Source organism: Hyla sarda, chromosome 2 (assembly GCF_029499605.1).
Source record: "Hyla sarda isolate aHylSar1 chromosome 2, aHylSar1.hap1, whole genome shotgun sequence".
Classification (NCBI taxonomy): Eukaryota; Metazoa; Chordata; class Amphibia; order Anura; family Hylidae; genus Hyla; species Hyla sarda.
This window is the reverse complement of record NC_079190.1, coordinates 248,255,507-248,270,659: the sequence shown is the minus strand read 5'-3', so window position 1 is coordinate 248,270,659 and position 15,153 is coordinate 248,255,507. Positions and strand designations below refer to the sequence as shown.

The following is a 15,153-nucleotide window of genomic DNA, read 5'->3' as shown; positions in this document are numbered from 1 at the left end:
GCTCTCTGTTGTCTGACAGTACTCCTCTGTGCTCTCTGTTGTCTGATAGCACTCCTCTGTGCTCTCTCCTGTCTGATAGTACTCCTCTGTGCTCTCTGTTGTCTGATAGTACTCCTCTGTGCTCTCTCCTGTCTGATAGCACTCCTCTGTGCTCTCCCCTGTCTGATAGTACTCCTCTGTGCTCTCTCCGGTCTGATAGCACTCCTCTGTGCTCTCTCCTGTCTGATAGCTCTCATCTGTGCTCTATCCTGTCTGATAGCTCTCATCTGTGCTCTCTACTTTCTGATAGCACTCCTCTGTGTTCTCTCCTGACTGATAGTACTCCTCTGTTCTCTCTGTTGTCTGATAGTGTTCCTCAGTGCTCTCTCCTGTCTGATAGCACTCCTCTGTGCTCTCCTCTGTCTGATAGCACTCCTCTGTGCTCTCCTCTGTCTGATAGTACTCCTCTGTGCTCTCTCCTGTCTGACAGCACTCCTCTGTGCTCTCTCCTGTCTGATAGCACTCCTCTGTGCTCTCTCCTGCCTGATAGCACTCCTTTGTGCTCTCTCCTGTCTGATAGCACTTCTCTGTGCTCTCTGTTGTCTGATAGCACTTCCTGTGCTCTCTCCTGTCTGATAGCACTCCTCTGTGCTCTCCCCTGTCTGATAGTACTCCTCTGTGCTCTCTCCAGTCTGATAGCACTCCCCTGTGCTCTCTCCTGTCTGATAGTACTCCTCTGTGCTCTCTGTTGTCTGATAGCACTCCTCTGTGCTCTCTGTTGTCTGATAGCACTCCTCTGTGCTCTCTCCTCTCTGACAGGACTCCTCTGTGTTCTCTCCTGTCTGATAGTACTCCTCTGTGCTCTCTGTTGTCTGATAGCACTCCTCTGTGTTCTCTCCTGTCTGATAGCACTCCTCTGTGCTCTCTGTTGTCTGATAGCACTCCTCTGTGCTCTCGCCTGTCTGATAGCACTCCTCTGTGCTCTCTCCTGTCTGATAGCACTCCTCTGTGCTCTCTCCTGTCTGATAGCACTCCTCTGTGCTCTCTCCTGTCTGATAGCACTCCTCTGTGCTCTCCTCTGTCTGATAGCACTCCTCTGTGCTCTCTGTTGTCTGATAGCACTCCTCTGTGCTCTCTCCTGTCTGATAGAATTCCTCTGTGCTCTCTCCTGTCTGATAGCACTCCTCTGTGCTCTCTCCTGTCTGATAGCACTCCTCTGTGCTCTATCCTGTCTGATAGCTCTCATCTGTGCTCTATCCTGTCTGATAGCTCTCATCTGTGCTCTCTACTGTCTGATAGCACTCCTCTGTGTTCTCTCCTGTCTGATAGCACTCCTTGGTGCTCTCTCCTGTCTGATAGGACTCCTCTGTGCTCTTTCCGGTCTGATAGCACTCCTCTGTTCTCTCCTCTGTCTGATTGCACTCCTCTGTGCTCTCCTCTGTCTGATAGTACTCCTCTGTGCTCTCTCCTGTCTGATAGCACTTCTCTGTGCTCTCTCCTGTCTGATAGCACTCCTTTGTGCTCTCTCCTGTTTGATAGTACTCCTCTGTGCTCTCTCCTGTCTGACAGCACTCCTCTGTGCTCTCTCCTGTCTGATAGCACTCCTCTGTGTTCTCTCCTGTCTGATAGCACTCCTTTGTGCTCTCTCCGTTCGGACAGCACTCCTCTGTGCTCTCTCCTGTCTGATAGCACACCTTTGTGCTCTTTCCTGTCTGATAGCACTTCTCTGTGCTCTCTCCTGTCTGATAGGACTCCTTTGTGCTCTCTCCTGTCCTATGAGACAGGAGAGAGCACAGAGGAGTGCTAGCCCAATCACTCACTGGACTTTGTCCAGGCCTTTGCTTCAGCTTGGACAAAGCCATGATTTTATAAGCCATTTCTATGAAAAGGAAATACAATTTTCTTATGAAGTATATTAGGCTGGGTTCACACTACGATTTGCCGATACGGTCACTGCATCGGGCTTGGGGGAGAGAAAACCGGGCACTCGTGTTTCCCAGCTGGACCCGGCCCATATCTCATGCATTTGAATGAACCAACCGGAGTCAGATAGTGACTCCGGTCGGCCAATTTTTGCCCCGTATCTGGCTTTGTGACCGGACCTAAAACCGTGGTATGCTTCGGTTTTAGGTCCGGTCATAAAACCGGATATGGGGCAAGAATGAGCCAACCGGAATCACTATCTGACTCCGGTCGGGTCATTCAAATGAATGAGATATGGGCTGGGTCTGGTGACCGTATCGTCAAATTGTAGTGTGAACCCACCCTTAGAAAGGTTAATGTTTTGCCAAAATGTACACCATATAGAAAGTGTTTGAATCTGACAGTGCCCATACAGTTCAAACCCCAATCAATCTCTAGAATGTGCAGGTAGAGGAATTCCATCCCTGACTGCTTTTCTTCCCACTCTGGGCATTCTTCTCACACATATATCTAGGGATCTGTCGGGGTCTGAACATGAATAATGGCACATGTTAATAATAAAGCCGGCACATTTGTGAAGCCTTGTAGCCATGTTACTTTTATAATGTAGCCTAAAAACACTTTATGAATTAGGAACACAGCAAGTACATACATTCTGGTGCAGTTTGTACCAGAAGTGTCATATTTTGCCTGCTCCCTCAGTGTATGAGAGGGGTGCTGGACTGTTCCCTTGTCTGCCTAGGGCAGAACCTTATCTCTGATAAGACTTGTTCTGTGTGCACTGTCCCCTACAGATCAGTCACATGACACAGAGAGGGCCAGGTGTACAGCATACTCCACTGTGACAGCCCTCAGTATAGAGGAGACACACATGTAGCTGTCCCCACCTGTGACTCAGCCTGGCCTTGTGACGTACAGCGGCTCCTGTGGTGACTGACTGGCCAGGTCCGCTCCCCGCCAGCTGCTCGCTTCACTGATAGCAGACACTGTCAGCACAGCCGGGATCCACACTGCCCGGAGCGGGGCCATACACGGGAGGCGGCTGAGGTAAGTGCCTGCTTTATATACACAAAACCGGCTGCTTCCTCCAACTTCACCGGCTGATGTATATGTATGTACCGTGCACACCAGGCTGTGTTCTCTGTGCAGCCTCAAGGCTCCGAGCTGTCTGTACAACATTTACACAAGTCTAATGCCGGAACAACTTTTTTCTTTTGTTTTACAGCCAAGCAAATCTGGGTGTATGGAGGAATATATGTGGGTGTATATGGATATATGTGGGATTATGGATGTATATAAGTGGCTATAGGGATATGGATATATGTGGGTATGTAGAGGTATATGAATGTATATAAATATGTGAGTCAATATGGATGTATATATTATGTACACACACACACACACACACACACATATCCTTACACTTACACACACACACACACACATATGTATCTATATACCCTCATATATACCTATAAATAGATATATGTGGCTATATGAATAGTGTGTACTGTATGTGGAAATATATGTGAGTATATGGAGAACATCTGTGAGTATATGGAGGTATATTTATTTGTGGGTATATGGATATATAAGTTAATATAGGTAGCATATTGATATATATGTGGGTATATGGATATGTGTGAGTATATGGAGGTATGTTCATATACAGTCACGGCCGTAAATGTTGGCACCCCTGAAATTTTTCTTGAAAATGAAGTATTTCTCACAGAAAAGGATTGCAGTAACACATGTTTTGCTATACACATGTTTATTCCCTTTGTGTGTATTGGAACTCCAAAAATGGTCTGGACAAAATTATTGGCACCCTTAACTTAATATTTGGTTGCACACCCTTAGGAAATAATAACAGAAATCAGTTGCTTCCTATAAACATCAATAAGCTTCTTACACCTCTCAGCCGGAATGTTGGACCACTCTTCCTTTGCAAACTGCTCCAGGTCTCTCTTATTGGAAGGGCACCTTTCCCCAACAGCAATTTTAAGATATCTCCACAGATGTTCAATGGGATTTAGATCTGGACTCATTGCTGGACACTTCAGAACTCTCCAGCGCTTTGTTGCCATCCATTTCTTTGTGCTTTTTGACGTATGTTTGGGGTCATTGTCCTGTTGGAAGACCCAAGATCTCGGACGCAAACCCAGCTTTCTGACACTGGGCTGTACAGTGTGACCCAAAATCCATTGGTAATCCTCAGATTTCATGACGCCTTGCACACATTCAAGGCACCCAGTGCAAGAGGAAGCAAAACAACCCCAAAACATCATTGAACATCCACCATATTTCACTGTAGGTACTGTGGGGGAGATTTATCAAAACCTGTGCAGAGGATAATTTGCCCAGTTGCCCATAGCAACCAATCAGATTTCTTTTATTTTGCAAAGGCCTTGTTAGAGCTTAAAGAAGCAAGCTGATTGGTTGCTATAGGCAACTGGGCATATTTTCTTCTGCACAGGTTTTGATAAATCTCCCCGTGTTATTTTCTTTGTAGGCCCCATTCCGTTTTCGGTAAACATTAGAATGATGTGCTTTACCAAAAAGCTCTATCTTGGTCTCATCTGTCCACAAGACATTTTCCCAGAAGTATTTTGGCTTACTCAAGTTCATTTTGGCAAAATGTAGTCTTGCTTTTTTATGTCTGTGTCAGCAGTGGGGTCCTCCTGGGTCTCCTGCCATAGCATTTCATTTCATTTAAATGTCGACGCATAGTTTGCGCAGACACTGTTTCTCCCTGAGCCTGCAGGACAGCTTGAATATCTTTGGAACTTGTTTGGGGATGCTTATCCACCATCCGGACTATCCTGCGTTGACACCTTTCATAAATTTTTCTCTTCCGTCCACACCCAGGGAGATTAACTACAGGGCCATGGGTTGCAAACTTCTTGATGATGTTGCTCACTGTGGACAAAGGCAAATCTAGATCTCTGGAGATGGGCTTGTAACCTTGAGATTGTTGATATTTTTTCGCAATTTTGGTTCTCAAGTCCTCAGACAGTTCTCTTCTCCTCTTTCTGTTGTCCATGCTTAGTGTGGCACACACACACAATGCAAAGACTAAGTGAACTTCTCTCCTTTCTATCTGCTTTCAGGTGTGATTTTTATATTGCCCACACCTGTTGTTTGCCCCTGGTGAGTTTAACCCCTTAAGGACTTAGCCCTTTTTCACCTTAAGGACTGAGCCTTTTTTTGCAATTCTGACCACTGTCACTTTAAGCATTAATAACTCTGGGATGCTTTTACCGATACTCTATTTTTATTCTATTTTTTCGTGACATTTTTCTAACTTTGAAACTCTCTGCTTGTTAGCAAAATGGATATTCCAAATAAATGATATATTGATTCACATATACAATATGTCTACTTTATATTTGCATCATAAAGACAACATGTTTTTACTTTTGGAAGGAGGGCTTCAAAGTTCAGCAGCAATTTTCCAATTTTTTACAAAAGTTTCTAAATCTAAATTTTTCAGGGACCATTTCAGTTTTGAAGTGGATTTGAGGAGTCTTTATATTAGAAATACCCCATAAATGACCCCATTATAAAAACTGCATCCCCAAAGTATTCAAAATGACATTCAGAAAGTGTGTTAACCCTTTAGGTGTTTCACAGGAATAGCAGCAAGGTGAAGGAGAAAAATCTAAATCTTCATTTTTTACACTTGCCTGTTCTTGTAGACCCAGTTTTTGAAATTTTACAAGGGGAGATAAGTCTCCCAAAATTTGTAACCCATTTTCTCTTGAGTAAGGAAATACCCCATGTGTGGACGTCAAATGCACTGCAGGCGGACTACAATGCTCAGAAGAGAAGGAGTCACATTTGGCTTTTGGAAAGCAAATTTTGCTGAAATGGTTTTTGGGGGGCATGTCACATTTAGGAAGCCACTATGGTGCCAGAACAGCAGAAAGAAAAAAAAACACCACATGGCATATTATTTTGGAAACTACACCCCTCAAGGAAGGTAACAAGGGGTACAGTAAGCCTTAACAACCCACAGGGGCTTGACAAATTTCTGCTAAACTTGGACGTGAAAATGAGAAATTTTATTTTTTTAACTAAAATGGTGGTGTTACCCCAAATTTTTCATTTTCACAAGGGGTAATTGGAGAAAAAGCCTCCCAAAATTTGTAACCCCATTTCTTCTGCGTATGGAAATACCCCATATGTGGATGTAAAGTGCTCTGTGGGTAAACTACAATGCTCAGAAGAGAAGGAGCGCCATTGAGCTTTTGGTGAGCAAATTTGGTTGGAATAGAAGTGGGAGGCCATGTGCGTTTACAAAGCCCCCTGTGATGCCACAACAGTGGACCACATGTGACCCCATTTTGGAAATTACACCCCTCACAGAATTTAATAAGAGGTGCAGTGAACATTTACACCCCACTGGCGTTTGACAGATCTTTGGAACAGTGGGCTGTGCAAATGAAACATTTTATTTTTCATTTTCACGGACCACTCTTCCAAAAATCTGTCAGACACGTGTGGGGTGTAAATGCTCACTGTACCCCTTATTACATTCCGTGAGGGGTGTAGTTTCCAAAATGGGGTCACATGTGGGGGGTGGGTCCACTGTTCTTGCACTATGGGGGCTTTGTAAACACACATGGCCTTCAATTTAGGACACATTCTCTCCCCTAAAGCCCAATGGTGCTCCTTCTCTTCTGAGCATTGTAGTGCGCCTGCAGAGCACTTTACATGCACATATGGGGTATGTTCTTACTCAGAAGAAATGGAGTTACAAATTTTGGGGGGCTTTTTTCCTATTCTCCCTTGTGAAAATGAAAAATGTAGGGTAACACCAGTATTTTTGTGAAAAAAAAATGTTTTTTCATTTTCCCATCCAACTTTAACGAAAATGTGTCAAACACCTGTTGGGTGTTAAGGCTCACCATATCCCTTTTTAAATTATACGAGGGGTGTAGTTTCCAAAATGGGGTTACATCTGGGTATTTATTGTTTTGCGTTTATGTCAGAACCGCTGTAAAATCAGCCACCCCTGTGCAAATCACCAATTTAGATCTCAAATGTACATGGCACGCTCTCACTTCTGAGCCATGTTTTGCGCCCGCAGAGCACTTTACGCCAACATATGGGGTAATTCTGTACTCAGGAGAAATTGTGTTACAAATTTTGGGGATCTTTTTTCCTTTTACCACCAAAAATTTGTAATGCAATTTCTCCCAACTACGGAGATACCCCATATGTGGCCCTAAACTGTTTCCTTGAAATATGACCGGACTCCAAAGTGAGAGAACGCCATGAGCATTTGAGGCCTAAATTGGGGATTTGAATCCGCCACAAAAATACCCAACGGCAGTGTTTCCCAAACGGGGTGTCTCCTGCTGTTTCAAAACTCCCAGCATGCCTGGACAGTCAGTGGCTGTCCGGCAATACTGGGAGTTGTTGTCTTTCAACAGCTGGAGGCTCCGTTTTTAAAACAGTGCCGTACAAGGCGTTTTTTTTATGGGGGGGGGGGGGGGACTGTGTAGGGTATATGTATATGTAGTGTTTTACTTTTTATTTTGTGTTAGTGTAGTGTTTCTACTTTCACACGGTCGAGTTTACAGTGAGTTTCTCGCTGGGAGTTTGAGCTGCGGCGGAAATCTTAAACTTGCAGCAGAGAACTCGCTGTAGACCCGCCCGTGTGAATGTACCCTGCACATGGGGGGGGGGGGGGGGGCAAACCTCCAGCTGTTGCAAAACTACGACTCCCAGCAAGCACTGGCAGACCATACATGCTGGGAGTTGTAGTTATGCAACAGCTGGAGGCACATTGGTTGATGAGCGTTTGTTACTTAACTCATTGTTTCGCAACCAGTCTCTCAGTGCATCCTGGGAGTTGTATTTTTGCAACAGCTGGAGGCACACTGGTTGCAAAACGCTGAGTTAGGTAACAAACTCAGTTTCACAACCAATGTGTCACCAGCTGTTGCAAAACTGCAACAATCAGCATGCATTGACAGTCGAAGGGCATGCTGAGAGTTGTAGTATTGCAATAGCTGGAGTTCCAACTACAACTCCCAGCATGCCCTTTGGTAGTCTGTGCATGTTGGGAGTTGTAGTTATGCAACAGATGGATGCACACTTTTTCATAGAAAAAATTTGCCTCCAGCTGTTTCATAACTACAACCCCCAGCATGCAAAGACTACCAAAGGGCATGCTGGGATTTGTAGTTGGAACTCCAGCTGTTGTAAAACTACAACTCCCAGCATGCCCTTTGGCTTTGCATGCTGCGAGTTGTTGCTAGGCAACAGCAGGAGGTGAACAGGCCTCACCTCCTGCTGTATCCTGCCGCCGGGACCGCCGCCACTGCTGCCCCCGATCCTGCTGCTGCTGTCGCCGCCACCGCACACGAGGGGACCCCCGCCTTGATCGCCACCCCGATCACCACCCAGCAGGGCATGAGTGGTAGGTCTTTCCGACCGATCAATCATGTGATCGTGAGGTGGCACCCGTGCCACCTCACTCCTGCTGGGTCACCAGAGACCCGATGGACCCGGAATGGCCGCAAATCGCCGCTCTGATTTCACCGGCGATTTGCGGCGATCTCCGACATGGGGGGTCTCCCCAGTTGTTTGCACGGGGTGCCTGCTGATAGATATCAGCAGTCACCTCGGTCCGGTCACCGCCTGGCGGGGACCGGAATTCCCACGGGCGTACCCATACGCAATCAGTCCTTAAGGATTTTAAAACGGGGGCTTATGGATACACCCGACGTCCTTTAGGGGTTAAAAGAGCATCACATGATTGAAACAATCTTATTTTTTCACAATTTTGAAAGGGTTGCCAATAATTTTGTCCAGACAATTATGGAGTTTGGTGTGACATTATGTGCAATTTGCTTTTTTTCCTCCTTTTTTTGGTTTAGTTCCAATACACACAAAGGGAATTAACGTGTATAGCAAAACATGTGTTACTGCAATCCTGTTCTGTGAGAAATACTTCATTTTCTAGAAAAAATTCAGGGGTTCCAACATTTACTGCCATGACTGCATGAAGGCATATAGTATATGGATGTAGAAGAAAGATGCACCTTTTTATAAGACTGGGCACAGTTATAAGAAGTATACAGTCTGCAGCCAATGCCAGAAATCTGTTGGCCAGTTTAGCTGTCTGCATTCTATTTAGAAGCCACAGTCCTTTTGATAAATAACCATATATTGTTGTTGTTATAAAGTGTCGGAGGGGATTTAAAAATAGTTTTTGCCACAAAATAGAAAACTCAGATTCCACTGATAAATCTCCCTGTATAGGTGGATGCGCAAAAGAGCTGTTAATACAGAGTAGTTTACCACCCCTTAAAAGGGGTTCTCTTGTGGAAAACATTTATTTTTATTTTTTTTAAATCGACTGGTGCCAGAAAGTTAAACAGATTTGTAAATTACTTCTATTAAAAATCCTTCCAGCACTTATCAGCTGCTGTATATTACAGACAGTACTCTCTGCTGCCACCTCTGTCCATGTCAGGAACTGTCCAGAGCAGGAGAGATTTGCACTGTGGTCACACAGAAAAGAACAACTCAACTTCCTCTGGAGCATACAGCAGATGATAAGTACTGGAAGAATTAAGATTTTTAATAGAAGTAATTTACAAATCTGTTTAACTTTCTGGAGCCAGTTGATTAAAAAAAAAAAAAATGTTTACCACCGGAGTACTCCTTTAACCTCTTACATCATATAAACATTTATACAAAGAGAAAATTATATGACAAGTGTTTTATAGGTACGGATAGGTCACTCGTTTTGATAGCACTGTGATTGCTACGATTGGCCAGGATATAAGTAATAAGTACGCAAGTCCTGGCCCAACCCGCAGTACTAGAGACCTTATCTGAGAACAACATGGAGAGTTTTTAAAAATGTTTATCTTATTAAAAATATCTTTATTTGCTGACACAGAAATTCCAGACTCCAAACCCGCTGAAAGAATGAACATGTTCATCATTTTGTAGGAATTCTGTGCGGAATGCATTGCCACCAATAGTGACTGTGTAGGTCCGTGCGGTCCTAGTGCTGATGGTGTAAATGCACCCTAATGGCACATCCAGTCAATATGCCATACATGTTTAAGTTGTGTGTACCCCTTTAAATAACCTCTTCCTGCATAGCATCTTTTGAGAGCATAGTCATCATACCCAATAAGTGATCATTAACCAAAATTCTAACTTGAAGCACACCAGTACTGTATGCACATTGCACGTTTCAATAACTTTCAGATGCACAAAGCAAGATGTTTACTTTTGTCAATTTTTAGATTATAATGTTTGTTTTTAAGTCAAGGATAAAAGTTTCCATAGGTTGTTTATTGGTAAATAAGGTGTGTTAAGCCTTTTTTTTTCAGATTAGCTACCAATATGGAAAAAAATTGACACTGTAATTGACAATATATTTAGGACATATCTAGTGATATGTAATTATATAAGTTTTTACATTAAAGCACAAGAAAATAAAAGAGCCATTTGAGGGCAAAGTGTACATATTGATTTTTCTACCAGAAATACACAATCATTTGATACTATTGCACTAGGTCTGAACTGGTGGAGATGTGGTCTTATCCTTACTTAGGGTGGTTTCACACCACGTTTTGTACTTACGGCTCCCGTTTATGGCTGGGAGGAGGGGGGCGGGGCTTAATTGCAGCGCCCGCACTCAGCTGTATAGGGGAACCGTATTTAATGCATGTCTATGAGCTGACCGGAGTGAACCGCAGCCTCCGGTCGGCTGCATTTTCGGCCGTATGCGGTTTCCCGACCGTAGGCAAAAACGCGGTCGACCACGTTTTTGCCTGCGGTCGGGAAACCGCATACAGCCGAAAACGCAGCCGACCGGAGGCTGCGGTTCACTCCGGTCAGCTCATAGACATGCATTAAATACGGTTCCCCTATACGGCTGAGTGCGGGTGCCGCGATTAAGCCCCGCCCCCCCGCCCCCCTCCTCCCAGCCATAAACGGTGGTGTGAAACCAGCCTTAAAGGGGTACTCCGGTGAAAACTTTTTTTTTTTTTTTAAATCAACTGGTGCCAGAAAGTTAAACAGATTTGTAAATTGGGGGGGGGGGGGGGGGGGTGCGGCCCATAGACTGGTTTGAGCGGCATTGGGGCCGCTCTGCCGGTGGGTCGTTCCCCCCTGTGGGCTTTGGCGTCGCGGCGGTGGTGGTCGCCGCCCGGTGCTGCGCCATTTTATGCTAGGGACGTTAGGGATAGGTGACTCTGGATAGGTGGCCTTGACGTGGCGAGTGGGCTTGTACTTTTTGATCAAAAATGTATACTAACAACCTGTTAGTTTTTGATATTATGCTGAGAAGCAACCAGATCATTATACAAGATTGTAGATGTGCACTATGTCTGTTTTTCTACCCGAATTCACACTGTGATTTCTATCCCCTCCTTTTTCTTTGTGTTAACATGTGCTGCACTCTTCCCCACCCCCTCAGCCCAACCCTATATAAGCAGTAGTTAGCTGCACATGGGCCATTTCTTTCCTAGCAGCCTCCCAGTCTGACTGGGAGAGCATGGTAAGTGAGCTATTACATCCCTGTTCACACTGGTGTGGTGCTGTGCGGTGTCCGTTGCCGCCGTGTCTGTGGGGGGGTGCGGCCCATAGACTGGTTTGAGCGGCATTGGGGCCGCTCTGCCGGTGGGTCGTTCCCCCCTGTGGGCATTGGCGTCACGGCGGTGGTGGTCGCCGCCCAGTGCTGCGCCATTTTATGCTAGGGTCGTTAGGGACCCACTCTGGATAGGTGGCCTTGACGTGGCGAGTGGGCTTGTACTTTTTGATCAAAAATGTATACTAACAACCTGTTAGTTTTTGATATTATGCTGAGAAGCAATCAGATCATTATACAAGATTGTAGATGTGCGCTATGTCTGTTTTTCTACCCAAATTCAGATTTGTAAATTACTTTTATTAAAAAATCTTAATCCTTCCTGTACTTATTAGCTGCTGAATACTACAGCGGAAATTCTTTTCTTTTTGAAACACAGAACTGTCTGCTGACATCACGAGCACAGTGCTCTCTGCTGACATCTCTGTCCATTTTATGAACTGTCCAGAACAGCATATGTTTGCTATGGGGATTTCCTTTTACCCTGGAGAGTTCATAAAATGGACAGAGATGTCAGCAGAGAGCACTGTGCTCATGATGTCAGCAGAGAGCTCTGTGTTTCAAACGGAAAATAATTTCCACTGTAGTATTCAGCAGCTAATAAGTACAGGAAGGATTAAGATTTTTTAATAGAAGTAATTTACAAATCTGTTTAACTTTCTGGCACCAGTTGATTAAAAAAAAGAAAAAAAAAGTTTTACACCGGAATACCCCTTTAACCCCTTAAGGACTGAGCCCTTTTTCACCTTAAGGACTCGGACATTTTTTGCAAATCTGACCACTGTCACTTTAAACATTAATAACTCTGAAATGCTCTTAGTTATCATTCTGATTCCGAGATTGTTTTTTCGGGACATATTCTACTTTAACATAGTGGTAAAATTTTGTGGTAACTTGCATCCTTTCTTGGTGAAAAATCCCAAAATTTGATGAAAAATTTGAAAATTTTGCATTTTTCTAACTTTGAAGCTCTCTGCTTGTAAGGAAAATGGATATTCCGAATAATTTTTTTTTAATTCACATATACAATATGTCTACTTTATGTTTGCATCATAAAATTGATGAGTTTTTACTTTTGGAAGACACCAGAGGGCTTCAAAGTTCAGCAGCAATTTTTCACAAAATTTGGAAACTCGCTTTTTTTCAGGGACCAGTTCAGGTTTGAAGTGGATTTGAAGGGTCTTCATATTAGAAATACCCCATAAATTACCCCATTATAAAAACTGCACCCCCCAAAGTATTCAAAATGACATTCAGTAAGCGTTTTAACCCTTTAGGGGTTTCACAGGAATAGCAGCAAAGTGAAGGAGAAAATTCACAATCTTCATTTTTTACACTCGCATGTTCTTGTAGACCCAATTTTTTAATTTTTGCAAGGGGTAAAAAGGAGAAAATGTTTACTTGTATTTGAAACCCAATTTCTCTTGAGTAAGGACATACCTCATATGTCTATGTTAATTGTTCGGCGGGCGCAGTAGAGGGCTCAGAAGGGAAGGAGAATGGTTTTTGGGGGGCATGTCACCTTTAGGAAGCCCCTATGGTGCCAGAACAGCAAAAAAAAACACATGGCATACCATTTTGGAAACTAGACCCCTCGGGGAACATAACAAGGGGTAAGGTGAACCTTAATACCCCACAGGTGATTCACGACTTTTGCATATGTAAAAAAAAAAAAATTTTACCTAAAATGCTTGGTTTCCCAAAAGTTTTACATTTTTAAAAAGGGTGAAAGCAGAAAATACCCCCCAAAATTTGAAGTCCAATTTCTCCCGATTCAGAAAACACCCCATATGGGGGTGAAAAGTGCTCTGCTGGCGCACTACAGGTCTCAGAAGAGAAGGAGTCACATTTGGCTTTTTGAAAGCAAATTTTGCTCTGGGGGCATGCCGCATTTAGGAAGCCCCTATGGTGCCAGGACAGCAAAAAAAAAAAAAAAAACACATGGCATACCATTTTGGAAACTAGAGCCCTCAGGGAATGTCCCAAGGGGTTAAGTGAACCTTAATACCCCACAGGCGTTTCACGACTATTGTATATGTAAAAAAAAAATATATATTTTTTTTACCTAAAATACTTCTTTTCCCAAAAATTTGACATTTTTAAAAAGGGTAAAAGCAGAAAATACCCCCCAAAATTTGTAACACAATTTCTCCCGAGTACGGCGATACCCCATATGTGACCCTAAACTGTTGCCTTGAAATACGACAGGGCTCCAAAGTGAGAGCGCCATGCGCATTTGAGGCCTAAATTGGGGATTGCATAGGGGTGGACATAGGGGTATTCTACGCCAGTGATTCCCAAACAGGGTGCCTCCAGCTGTTGTAAAACTCCCAGCATGCCTAGACAGTCAACGGTTATCTGGCAATACTGGGAGTAGTTGTTTTGCAACAGCTGGAGGCTCCGTTTTGGAAACCGTGGCGTACCAGACGTTTTTCCTTTTTATTGGGGAGGGGGGCTGTGTAGGGGTATGTGTATATGTAGTGTTTTTTACTTTTTATTTTATTTTTTGTGTTAGTGTAATTTTAGGGTACAGTTGCACGGGCGAGGGTTCACAGTAGTTTCTCGCTGGCAGTTTGAGCTGTTGCAGAAAATTTGCCGCAGCTCAAACTTGCAGCCCGATACTTGCTGTAAACCTCCGCCCATGTGAGTGTACCCTGTTCGTTCACATTGGGGGGGGGGGGGACACGACATCCAGCTGTTGCAAAATTACAACTCCCAGCATGCGCTGACAGACTGTACAAGCTGAGAGTTTAAGTTTTGCAACAGCTGTAGGCACACTAGTTATGTATCACTGAGTTTGTGACCTTACTCAGTGTTTCAAAACCAGTATACCTCCAGCTGTTGCAAAACTACAACTCCCAGCATGTACGGTGCATGGTGTAAGGTGACTGCTGGGAGTTGTAGTTTGCAACAGCTGGGGGCAGACCGGTCCTGAAACACTGTTAGTTAAAAAAAACTGAGTTTCACAACCAGTGTGCCTTCAGCTGTTGCAAAACTACAACTCTCAGCAGTCACCGACAGCCAATGGGCATGCTGGGAGTTGTAGTTATGCAACCAGCAGATGCACCACTACAACTTCCAGCATGCACTTTAGCTGTTTGTGCAAGCTGGGAGTTGTAGTTATACAACAGCTGAAGGTACACTTTTCCATAGAAAAAATGTGCCTCCAGCTGTTGGAAAACCATAAGTCCCAGCATGCCCATAAGGGAATGCTGGGAGTTGTGGTGGTCTGCCTCCTGCTGTTGCATAACTACAGCTCCCAGCATGCCCTTTTTGCATGCTGGGAGCTGTTGCTAAGCAACAGCAGGAGGCTGTCACTCACCACCTGCTGCTGCTCAGGGAACAGGTCAGTCCCGCTGCCGCCGTCGCTGCTGGGGCCCCGATCCCAACAGGGACGCCGGGGATCGGGGTCCCCAGCACCCGGGGTCGTCTTCCCGCACCCGCTCACGTCCTCCGGAAGAGGGGCGGAGCGGGTGCGGGAGTGACACCCGCAGCAGGCGCCCTGATTGGTCGGCCGGTAATCCGGCCGACGAATCAGGGCGATCGTGAGGTGGCACCAGTGCCACCTCACCCCTGCTGGCTCTGGCTGTTCGGGGCCGTCAGAGACGGCCCCGATCAGCCAGTAA

The 15,153-nt window shown here is 44.7% G+C and overlaps 1 protein-coding gene across 6 annotated transcripts in view; it reads left to right on the top strand.

Moving 5' to 3' along the window:
* The first annotated feature begins 2,749 nt into the window (after positions 1 to 2,749).
* The window catches only part of RPH3AL (rabphilin 3A like (without C2 domains)), a 413,105-nt gene continuing 400,701 nt past the window's right edge, over positions 2,750 to 15,153 (top strand). For 5 of the 6 annotated variants that reach the window (XM_056556894.1, XM_056556890.1, XM_056556888.1 and 2 more), the window contains exon 1: positions 2,750 to 2,949. The gene's annotated coding sequence lies outside the window, so the exon portion shown is untranslated. The remainder of the gene's footprint in view (positions 2,950 to 15,153) is intronic. The other variant, XM_056556886.1, reaches the window with a different exon arrangement.